We start from the raw sequence: 12,502 nt of genomic DNA on the forward strand, positions 1-12,502 counted from the left end.
AGAAGCACTGATCGAAGAGGCTAGCTGCTCCCTGTGGCTCTCTGCACTGTGTGGAGGAAGAAGGGAGAGAGAAGTTTCAGCATACTGCCCTAGTTCTCAGAAAAATCTCTCGGTTCCCATTTGCCAGATTTTCCACCCTTCCTCCGAGCCAGTATCCTCTCCTGCGCCCATACCCTCAATCAAATCCTACAACCAGCCACAACTCCTTCCTTTATCGAAACTCCCTTCAAACCCCACACCTTCTTCTGCACCCTAGCCCCTTACCATGAGCACTCTTCTGGACCCAACAGCCCTCCATAAAAAAAGTGAGTCTCTAGACCACTTACCAAAATCTTGGAGTGGCCCTTATAAAAAATTATTGCTCATCCTTGAGCTAAAGTCTGCTAGTGTCTGACAAAACTAGGAGACTGGGCAACAAAATGGCAAATGAATTTTAACGTTGATAAATGCAAAGTACAGGCAGTCCCCGGGTTACGTACAAGATAGGGACTATAGGTTTGTTCTTAAGTTGAATTTGTAAGTAAGTCAGAACTGGCTCCAGATTCAGCCGCTGCTGCTGAAACTGACCAGGGGCTGACTACAGGAAGCTGGAGGCAGAATTGCTCTGCCCCCAGCTTCCTGGAATCAGCCACTGATCAGTTTCAACAGTGGCTGAATCTCGAGCCTGGGACAGAACAGCTGGGCTGCCAGGTAGGTCCCTGCAGGACCAACCCGGCAGCACCCCAGCTGCTCTACCCCAGGGTCCACAACAAAAGCCTGGTCTGCTGGGGGGTGGAGGGGCGCACTAGCTGTGCCCCTCCCCCCCAGCAGACCAGGGACACGGGGAGCAAAGCCGCAGCGGCGGCAGGGTGCCGTGCCTCTGAGGCTTTGCTCTGGCAAAGCCTCAGAGGCGCGGGACCCCTCCGCCTCCCCGGCTTTGCTCCAGGTGTCCCTGGTCTGCTGGAGATGGTCCTCAGCAGACCAGGGGCACCCGGAGCACCTTTTCTCGCCCAGGAGGTCGAGGTGGTGGGACTGCTGCGCTCTGGGCGGTCCCGCTGCCTGCGAGCTCCGGGGCGAGAAAGCCCCGTTCGTAAGTCGGATCCGTGTAAGTCAGGGACTGCCTGTAATGCATATTGGAAAACATAATCCCATCTGTAAGTACAAAATGATGGGGACTAAATTAGCTACTCAGCAGAGAGAGCTTAAAGTCATTGTGGATAGCTCTCAAACATCCACTCAATGTGCAGCAGCAGTCAAAAACAGCAAACAGAATATTAGGAATGATTAAAAAGGATAAGAATAAAACACATAATATTTTATTGCCTCTTTATAAATCCATGGTACTCTACATCTTGAATACTGTGTGCAGATATGGTTGCTTCATTTCAAAAAAGGTATCTTAGCATTGGAAAAAGTTCAGAAAAGGGCAACAAAAATTATTAGAGGTTTGGAACAGCTGCCATATGAAGAGAGATTAAAAAGACTGGGACTCTTCATCTTAGAAAAGAGGAGATTAATGGTAGATATGATAAAGGTCTATAAAATCATGACTGATGTGGAGAAATCAGTAAAGAAAGAAGTTATTTACTTGTTCCCATAAGAACTAGTGGTCATCAAATGAAATTAACAGGTAGCACATTTAAAACATACAGAAGGAAGTACTGCTTCACACAACACATAGTCAATCTGTGGAACTCCTTGCCAGAGGATGTTGTGAAGGCCAGGACTTTGACGGGATTCATAAATTTATGGAGGATAGCTCCATTAATGACTATTAGCTAGGATGGGTAGAAATGGTGTCCTTGACCTCTGTTTTTCAGAAGCTGGGAATGGGCAAAAGGGGTGGGATCACTTGATGATTACCTGTTTTATTCACTCCCTCTGAGGGCACCTAGCATTGGCCACTGAGAGAAGACAGGATACTGAACTAGATGGATCTTTGGTCTGACCCATTATGGCTTTTGGTGGTGAGGGTGAGGGGGTTGCAAGAGTGTCACCCTCACATCTGCACTGCCTTCAGAGCTGAACTCTGATAGCAGCAATTGTGCAGTTTTTTAGAGCCAGAGGTGGTGCTGGGTTTGATATCCCCTGTGCTTTTGGAAGTGTCCCAGCCAAGAGGCCGTAGATGCTATTCCTGGCTTGGCCAGGGAGGGAAAGGACTTCTTCTGTATGATCACACTCAAACCCGCTTCCGGCTACCTCTCCCAGCTCTCAGTGACCAGAGAATCCAGAGGTAAATAAAGTTTGCTCAGAAACTAACTTGCAGGAAAAATCTTGGATCCAGGGTTACAAACTGGTCTTAGAGCTTGATTTGTTATTAAGAGCTTAAATTTTATTTCCTTGATCTCATGAGATCTTATATTTTGCCCATATAAGGGATCTCTCAAACACTGAAGACCTGAGAGTGTCCACTTCCAACTGGGATAACTTTCCCACAGGAAAGACAACTTTTAAAGTCTGTGAATCCCAGTTGACAAAAAGTCCAAAATAAACCCTCAAATGATGAAACACAAAAGGAAAATGACAATCTGAAACTAAACTATATGCAGCTACCTAAATTATTTTAAGTAAACATGAAGCTGTCAGGATGGAGCAGCGGAGAAGAAACCACTATGTGGTTTGTCTACACAATCCTACATATTTATAATATGAATCACTTGGCACAGGAAGAAGGGACACTACTACCCAAAGACTTCAATCAAAAATGCAAGGGATGCATGTGTCCTTAAAGTGGAGGACCTATATGGACTACATACAAAAGAATATAACCTTTTTGATTATCTCTCTCTAGAAGTCATTAGAGTCCTGAACCAAAAAAGCTTCCCTATGAAAATCACAACTAATAAATCTCAACTTAGATGAAATAATGAATTTCAACAAAACTGAATTTAACTGAACATATTCTCATCAGGTTTCTTAAATTTAAATGTATTATAGCAATTTAACAACAGATATGCAGTAACAGATTCTGTTCATATGTTCCAAAACTTAGTATTTAAATAGGCTGATTTCTGTTCTAATCCAGCTATTCTTCATGAAGTACTAGTTTACCTAATTTCATTAATTATAAGATTTTCTTCCCAAGTAAAAGTGTGAAGTCTCCAGAAAATTAGGGAAGTATTTTCTTGAAGCTAGTTTACATTAATATTATAAAAGCTGAACATAACATTTCAGAGTGCCATAAAATAGCACTGTATTACCATTATTTTCTAAATATAAAAAGAGCGAAAAGATAAAAATCCTTTGCCTTCCGAATGACATTTCAGAAACAAAAGATCTGCAAATTCAGTTTCTCTCATCTGATACAGTTAGTGACATCATTAGAAATTAAGTTGGTTTGTGGCATGCAGCTCCATGAGCTAAATCAGATGTAAGTAACTTTATACCTGTTTCAAGAATAAAAAAACTTAACCAGAAATATAACCTTGGATTATATGTTAAGAATGCCTGCCCATGAAATAGAATTTATTCAGAAAAGACAGCTATTCTGAGATAAAATTGATTGTCTCAAGGAATTGAAATACAAATGGCCTTTAGAAAATTTAAGAGCAAAGGTAATTTTAAATGTTAATGCTAACAGGCCCTGTGGAAACTTTCCAAGACTCTGCTCTTCTCAGCTTTGGAGCGCTTCGGAAGATTCTTCCCCTTTCTCACTGTGCTAAACAGAAACGTCTTCTCTTCAGTATGCACATGAGTTTTAACTCCTAGTTCTTAGTAACTGGCTTTAAGTATAGGAGGCCCCCGACTTGCGATGCAATTGGTTCCGAAGGAAACGTCACAAGTCGGGGCGTTATAACTTGAACCTGCATTTACGGTAGGCACCGTGCACCATCATAAATGTGGGCCGAGGACATAAATTGGGGGGATCCAGTCACTTCTGCATTTACAAAAATGGTTGTAAGTGTGGGGGTTGGAACTCAGGCAGTCACATCTCGGGGACCTCCTATATCCATTTTGGCATCACTATCATTCCACTGAATTTAGTTCATCCACACAATATAAGAAAGTACATGAGTGTTTGCGGAGCAGGACCTAAGTGAATCCCATACTTGACAGGCAAATGCTTGGTTTCCATATTCCAAAGAACTAGACCAGTAATTTTCAAACTATGAGTCGTGACCCAGCATTGAAATGCACCATGTCAATCCTTGGATTACCTTGCTGTAAGGTGGCCTGGTGACTAGTGAGCATACTAAGGCAGGCTTCCTACTTATCCTGGTACTGCGGACCACACTGCATCCTGGAAGTGGCCAGCAGCAGGATGGCTCATAGGTGAGGGTGGCACGGGGCTCGTGCACTGCTTTCACCCTGAGCACTGGCTTTACACTTTCACTGGCCAATTCTTAGCCAATGAGAGCTGGGGCCAGGGCTCTGCCTGCAGGCAATAGAAGTAAGCAGAGCTGCTTGTGTGCCTCCACCTAGGAGACAAGATATGCTGCTGGCCACTTGCAGGGCACAACAGTCCACAGTGCCAGGAGAGATAGGAAGCCTGCCTTAGCACTCCTACTGTACTGTTGACCAGGTGCCGCTACAGCACAACCACAAGCACTAATCTCCTGCCCCAGTCCTGAGCCCCTGCAATCCGGAGTTCCCTCCTGCACCCCAGGTTCCTCATTCCTGCCCCGTGCCCAAGCCTACACTCTAGTCAAGCAATACAATTATGATGGGTCATAAACATCAACAATTTTCTTCAACTAGGTGGCAAGAAAAAAAAAGTTTGAAACTCTCTGAACTAGACCAATCCTTTTACCTCAAACTCTCATCAAATCAAGAGATTGTTGCTGCATTACTTAATATAGGGACAAAAAAAGCCTGAATTCATTCTTTGCTCATGTATTCAGTTTTTGTTTAAAAATTCCAAAAAACACAGATGTAGGAGAAACGTCAATTATCCATTTTGTTTCCAATTACTTGCCCCTGGTGAATTTTGCAGACTAACAGCTATTTAATTTATTTATCCACTGACAATGATTGGAATCAGATGCACCATCCTGAGACTGAGCTGGCACTACAGTCATCTTATGGAGGACAGGTCCATCAATGCCTATTAGCCAGGATAGGCAGGAATTATGTCCCTAGCTTCTGTTTGCCAAGGGCTGGGAATGGGCAACAGGGAATGGATGATTGCCTATACTGTTCATTCCCTCTGGGGCACCTGTCAGACAGGAAACTGGACTAGATGGACCTCTGACCAGACCCTGTATGACCATTTTTATGCCAAGTGGATAGATTTAAGATAAGGTTGTCTACATTTTAGAACTGTTACACATTTGATTCTTAAGCCCATCCTTGTTAATTCCTGTTCTAAAGGACGGTAAAGACAAACCTAAAAACTATTTAAGTTGACTAAGAAAGTTATTTGTACCATTTTAAATCATTTAAATAAAAAAGCATTTAAGGTTTTCACATTTAACTACTGAAAGATAAACATTAGCAAAGAAAGCTCAACAATTTTATATTCATTGATTTAAAAAAATGATAAAAAGAGTTGTAGCACTGTCCAAAAGATAGCTGAATAAATTTTGGAATCCATATAAACTCGTGCTGTCATGACTAGTGATATTCTCATTTGCAAGTAAAAATATATTTTATTTTTTCCCAAAGAATATCCAAACTATTTTAAAAACTTATTAAGCCAAACAGGCAGGTCTAGTATTCATAATGTATCACTTTTAAAAGCAACATAAACGTAAATTTTGTTAAACAGCAATTTACTTTTGCCCACACTTTGAATGAAATACTAAGTATTTATCATTCACTTGTCTCTGCAATAACTAGTGAGAGAAACTGGGTCAATATATTTTTCTTCACCACTTCCAGAGCAGCTACCCTAGAAACTAAAAAAATGGAAGAACCCTTCAACGCCCCCAAAAATACATAACTACAAATGTCGCTCTTTACTTTGTTAACACATGTACAGGCAGTCCCCGGGTTACATACAAGATAGGGACTGTAGGTTTGTTCTTAAGTTGAATTTGTATGTAAGTCGGAAATGGTACATATTGTAGGGGAAACTCTAGCCAAACATTTCTCCAGAGCTCAGTTTTATTCTCCCACACCTCACTTCCCTCAGGCCTTTATTCTCAAGCTGAGGTGTCTGCTGAGAAAAGCCGCTCCGCATCTCCCTGGTCTGCTGGGGAGGGGCGCTAGCTTCGCGTCTCCCTGGTCTGCTGGGGGGAAGCAGCTAGTGCGGGGTTGCCTCACCCCGTTTGTAAGCAGGGATCCGATGTAAGTCGGATCCATGTAACCCGGGGACTGCCTGTATTTGGTTTCTCAGAATGACAGGTAAAAGCCCTGTATCCTCTGAATACAGGAGTTCAACTATAGCAAATTAACACAACTTTCATTAACTGCTGCTTTTGCAAGATGGTCAAGAACATTTCATATTAAGTCTGTGTTCCACTACAACACTATGTTGCCTCTTTCTTTACCTTCTCATTCTACTGTGTGGTTTACTATATAATAAAAGAACACAGGACAAATTACATAAGAAAATTTCACATAACCTTTCTGAGCAGGAAACATTTTTGAGTGAGGGGAACTTTTTAATATAAAGCCAATAATACTGGAGAGAAAAAAAGTTTTATGTTGTGTCTTTGAAAGACAATGGATATACAGGCAGTCCCCGAGTTACGTGGATCCGACTTATGTCGGATCCGCAGTTACGAACGGGGCCGTTCCTCTCCCTGGTCTCCAGCAGACCAGGGAGAGGAAGCAAAGCGACGGAACACGTGGGCAGCGGACAGGGCTGTCCGCTGCCCACGCGTTCCGCGGCTTGGCTCTGCTTTGCCCGGTTCCCCCCCCCATCCCCTTGGTCTGCAGACCAGCGGGGGGGGGGGGGGGGGAGGCGGGCAAAGCAGAGCCAAGCCACGGAGCGCGCGGTCAGCTGACAGCCCAGACGCGTCTGGGCTGTCAGCTGGCTGGGAGCTCCGCGGCTTGGCTCTGCTTCGCCCCCCCCCCCATCCCCGTCCCCCTGGTCTGCAGACCAGGGGGACGGGGGGGGACGGGGGGCGAAGCAGAGCAAAGCAGAGCCAAGCCGCGGAGCGCGCGGTCAGCTGGCCGCGTCCTCCGCGGCTTGGCTCTGCTTTGCCCCCCCATCCCCCTGGTCTGCAGACCAGGGGGACGGAGGGCAAAGCAGAGCAAAGCCACGGAGCCCGAGGGCAGCAGGACAGCCACGGTGCGTCTGGGCTGTCCCGCTGCCCCTGTGCTCCATGGCTTTGCTCCGGACACCTATGGTACAGCAGCTGGGGCGCTGCCAGTTGGTCCCGTAGAGCCACTCTGGGCGCTACTGGACCAACCCGGCAGCACCCCAGCTGTTCTGCCCCAGGCGTCCTGATTCAGCCACTGCTGGTCAGATTCAGCAGCGGCTGAATCAGGACGCCTGGGGCAGAGCAGCTTGGGTGCTGCTGCTCTGCCCCAGGCGTCCCCAAGTCAGCCGCTGTTGAAACTGACCAGTGGCTGACTACAGGAAGCCCCTGCCCCGGGCTTCCTGGAATCAGCCGCTGATCAGTTTCAGCAGCAGCTGACTTGGGGATGCCTGGGGTTCTTAAGTTGAATCTGTATGTAAGTCAGAAGTGGCGTCCAGATTCAGCTGCTGTTGAAACTGATCAGTTTCAGCAGCGGCTGAATCTGGACGCCAGTTCCGACTTGCATACAGATTCAACTTAAGAACAAACCTACAGTCCCTATCTTGTACGTAAGCCGGGGACTGCCTGTACGTTTCATAAGATTTCCCCTCAACTAGGGAAAACCTGCAGTTGAATACTATAGCTACTTTCTAACATTTAATCAAGTAAAATGACTACAAAGTATAAACTCTTCACTGATTTAACAGAACAGAAATTAGAGTTGCATGTATTCACTGTAAGGTATTACCTAAAATCCATTCCCTTCAGTCCTCTTCAATAAATATATATATTAGATCCATGCTATAAATCAAATTACCAACAATTTTGCATAATTAAGAAATAAGCTATATGTTGGGAATTATCTATGCAAAATTACTGGAAGACTGACTAAAGTAATGTTATGTAAAATATAGAATAGAATAGAATAGAATAGAATAGAATAGAATAGAATAGAATAGAATAGAATAGAATAGAATAGAATAGAATAGAATAGAATAGAATAGAATAGAAAAAAACCTCTGGCCAAAATTACTGTAATATGTTGGAGCTGGAACTTTTCCCGCCATTTCAAAAAGAGTACTCTGATTAGCAGCAATATTTATCAACAACCTTCCTGGTAAAAATCAGATCTAATATTTCTTTTGCTTCTTTTGAATTTAAAGTAAATCTGAACATCAGCCACAGAAAACAAAGTATTAAAATGTATTAAAATTGAAACAGTGAAAAAATATGAACAAATATGGAGGCAAAGCTGGCACAATTATTAAATCATTCTGCTACTCCTAGTTAATTCTGAATATCTCAAATGTGAAATTACATATATAAAGCCACAAATTACACATACAAATTACTTGCACTGCCTAAGTAATATGGGATGATTTAAAAGAATAATTGTTTCCCATGAATGTCTTTGTTTTGGCAGTGGCATTATTTCATATATTTTTAAAGGAGGTGAAGTTTCAAAATTAATGTCAAAGGCTTCCCTACTTCATTTTGTATTAGTCTTGGTCTCAAGCTCCTTGTGGGGCCTCCAACAATACCACTAAAGACAATTTACAGTGATCAAAATGAAAGCTGATGTCACTTCTAACATATAATATTTCGTAGTTAATTATTAATTTGTATTAATACATTCTTTGACAAAGATCATGGGAAAGCTAGTCAGTACCTTTGAACTACTTATTTCCCCAGCACCAGCAACACTACATCAATACCAGTTCTTGCTCTGAATACCTCTGAAGAGAGAAGTGAGGTTGTTACCAACCAGAAGTGGGTAAAAGAGGGAGCTCCTTGTCCCTCTCCCCTCCTGCATCGCGCCAGGCTCCTGAGTCCCTCAAAGCTCTCACAGTGCCCTGGGACTCTCTGATCCTGGAACATCACTGACCTGAAACCTCCTTTGCTGACAAGTTTTTGTGATAACTCCCACAAATGTTACTGGAATGCTAAAAAGGGAAAATGAGAGTTGGAGAGGAGAAAAGGGGAATTATCTGAGTGAATCCTTGCTTGATTCTTGGAGCTAAGAGGAGAAATCTGGATAGGGTTACAGCACAGAATCTTATGACCGTAAAGCCATTTGTACTTCTAATAGTATCATCCCTTTTGAGTATCTCAAAGCAGCTTGGGAGATGCATTCTAACAGTTTACGTCACAAACACCAATGGCCGCTCAACATATCCATAAGAAGGAACTGGCTTCCTCTCTTTACACCCTGCTCCAAGAATCAAGCCAAGGCAAACAATATATATTACAGGTTGGACCTCCCTGATCCAGAAACCTCAGACCTGCCTGGTCCCAGATGAGGGATTTTGCTGGACCAGGGCAGGCCAGTTCTAGACACCCTGCTGCTGGCTCCACCCTGCAGCCCAGCTGAACCACGCACCAGCACCCCCTCACACATTGTCCAGGGCTTTCCCTCTCCCCTCCCATTGCAACATGCTAGGACACTCTCACCCTGGAACAGAGAATTCTAGTTTATAGAGGTGCAACCTATAAATGAAACTATTTAAAGTGTTCACCATAAAAAAAAGATAAAAGACTTAAGGGCCCAAGAATTACATACATAAAACGGAATTTTTTTTTCAATAACCCTTTTCTAATATAATGTTTGGCTGCTTCTGAAAGATTTTAGATGTTAAGGAGGGACCCATTCCATATTTTATATTTCAGTCCTCAGAGGTTTTCTCCAATCCTTGCTTTGCAGCTATTCACTCGCCAAGCATGAACTAACCTATAAACTGTTTAGAGTAATACAATATAACAAAATAGCATCAAGGTCTTAAATCCTGTATTTGCTGAAGTGAATGATAACATCGATTTAAATTAAGCAGAAGCAGGCATCAAAGGCTTTATATTTGGTTATATGAATAAAGTTTTCAAATAATATCACTGTCCATAATACTAAAAGCACAAACAGATTTAATCTCTTAGAAAAAGGAATTATCTGCACAACTATACAGAAGAAAATGTTCATATAGTCACACAAAATCTCCGGGAACTTATTTTAGTGAGTTCCGTTGACTTCCTAGATAGACTCAATCACATCTGAAAGTTATAATACTTCATCCTTGAAGGGCAATCCTTAATATTACTTTTCTTTGGTGTATCATTTTCTCAATTTTCTTTAATAAATTCTTAATCTAGGCATTAAAATAAGAATATAAAACGATTGGTTTGCTAGTAAATACTTCATGAAGACTGGTTGGATATTAACTAAAGGAAACTTTTACATAAAAATTATTAGTTTCTACTAAAATCTTGTAGTTTTAACAGGCTATGAATTATTTTAAAATAAATTCTTTTAAAAAACACTTAATTCTTTGCTGAAATCCAATACACAAGATAGAAGTCTACCAAGTAAAACAACTGGTAGCATTACCTAGAAAACTGCTTCAATCTCCCTTTCCTGAGTACATAAAATCTGTCTTAGAAATACTAGCATACACTAGATCAGGGCTCCTCAACTTTGGAAGCCCTGAGGGCCACAGTGATACTCTCAGCACATGATGAGGGCTACAACTTAAATGTGGTTGCATATACATGCAAATAGCTTATTTTACACTGACAGGCATGAATACAAAGATTAAGGCAAGACTACACAACATGCAGGCCCCATTTAAATCAGTTCTGATATTAAAAAAGCGCAATATTCACCCAATTTCCAGCCATATGACAGCACTTTTAATGAGCAATGACAGTGTAGGAATTTAATTACTAAAACGTGTATCAACAGAAGCCAATTATATTGACTTGACATTGTGGAGCATGTTCCCAGTGGAGGCTATGTTCAAAGGATCCCACATGCAGGCTGCATGTTGAGCCCTGCGTAAACCCAAACCACACCGCAGGCCACAAACAAATGGGCCCAGGCTGCATGTTGCCCATGTGTTGAGTAGCCCCGCACTAGGTAATAAACCAAATAGGACTATATTAGATTTATATTAAGAATTTGACATATCCATGAAAGGGAGGAAACTGCTAGTAAAAAGATACATTACTGTCCATCACTTACCATTAGCTATGAATCTTTCAAATTGTGAATGAACTAATTACACGCCCAAATGAACTGTATAGACCAAAACTACTGCGCAGTACATTTATCCCTTCAAAGTCTACACTATGTAATGGAAAATTTGTTAGAGCAGCAGTTCTCAAACTTTTTGGGCTCTGGAGCCCTTTACATGCGTAAAAATTTATGCGGAGCCCCAGCCGTCCACTGATTGTATGTGTTGTACCTATCAAGGTTTCCAGTTTGTCAACCTCATGGAGCTCCTGGAGATGTCTCGGAGTCCCATAGTTTGAGAAACACCGTGTTAGAGTACTTCCTACCTGCAATATTGCCCTCTGTATAGACCAAGATCACAAACCCTTGAATTTGCAATATAAATTCTCTAAAATAGTTTAAACTAGAAATGTATATATGTAATCCTTACATGTGTATAACTAAGTTATGTACAAAGTTACTGTCACTTTTTAAAAAGAGCTTTGGGTTAGAAGATTTCTGAAGACAAAGTTCTGAAAGATTTTGTAGCAGTTGTAGACAGCTAATGAGAAAGATAACTGTTGAAGAGACAAGATCAAAATGCTTGGTCAAATGCTCTAAAAAGGGTTTTCAGTTTAATTACTGCACCATAATTCATATGTATAGATAGATGTCATCACTGCTTTTAGAAAAGGTTCTCCTGCTGTTGCCATTGCTCTACAGACATCTTGGAAGGAGCCTGACAGGCAATGTTATCCTTGACTAGTAGTTTTGTAAGAGCAATTTCAATGTTTTGTTTAGAAGCACTGTGGTGCTCACAGGCTGCAGATACAAGACAACAAAATACTGAACCTAATTATATGGCAATTTACTAATTAGCAAAAAAGCATCAGAAATTCACAAAAAATATAAGTGTGTTGCCCTCTTCCAATTTGCTTCTGTCTTCAATCATGTGTGTTATTCTGTATTTTCTTCCAAAGCAGGAATTCAGTGGGACACAGAAAGAAGCATGTCTTCTCAACTCTGAACACTCAGGACAGCAGCCGGACTACGCTGATTTTTAGTTAAAGTTTTTCTTAATGGTAATGGATAACAAAAACTAAGTGCTACTTTAGGGAGAGGAGGTAACTGCTATTACAGGGCTCCTAACTCTCACAGGAACAGAGCCTCACTCTGGGATTTGGATCTCCACATTGCAGTTGAGTAACTTCTCACATTCTTCTCAGGATGTTTCATTTCTCACACTGTTATCACAAACATTTTGTTTGATTATGCTATACTAGACTAAAGCTGCAAATCTGATGACACACATTTTCTGCATTTACATTACATGAAAGAGAACGCATCCAAACACCACCCCTGACACCACATTTTCTACAGGTATCAGTTTACATGTTACTCTCTGAACACAGAATAC

General features: G+C 41.9%; 1 protein-coding gene across 6 annotated transcripts in view; it reads right to left on the reverse strand.

Annotated features, from left to right (window-relative positions):
- The window catches only part of SFSWAP (splicing factor SWAP), a 144,582-nt gene that overhangs the window by 77,210 nt on the left and 54,870 nt on the right, over positions 1-12,502 (reverse strand). The window lies entirely within an intron of this gene.

Source organism: Pelodiscus sinensis, chromosome Z, assembly GCF_052426305.1.
Source record: "Pelodiscus sinensis isolate ZL-2025 chromosome Z, ASM5242630v1, whole genome shotgun sequence".
In the NCBI taxonomy this organism is placed as follows: Eukaryota; Metazoa; Chordata; order Testudines; family Trionychidae; genus Pelodiscus; species Pelodiscus sinensis.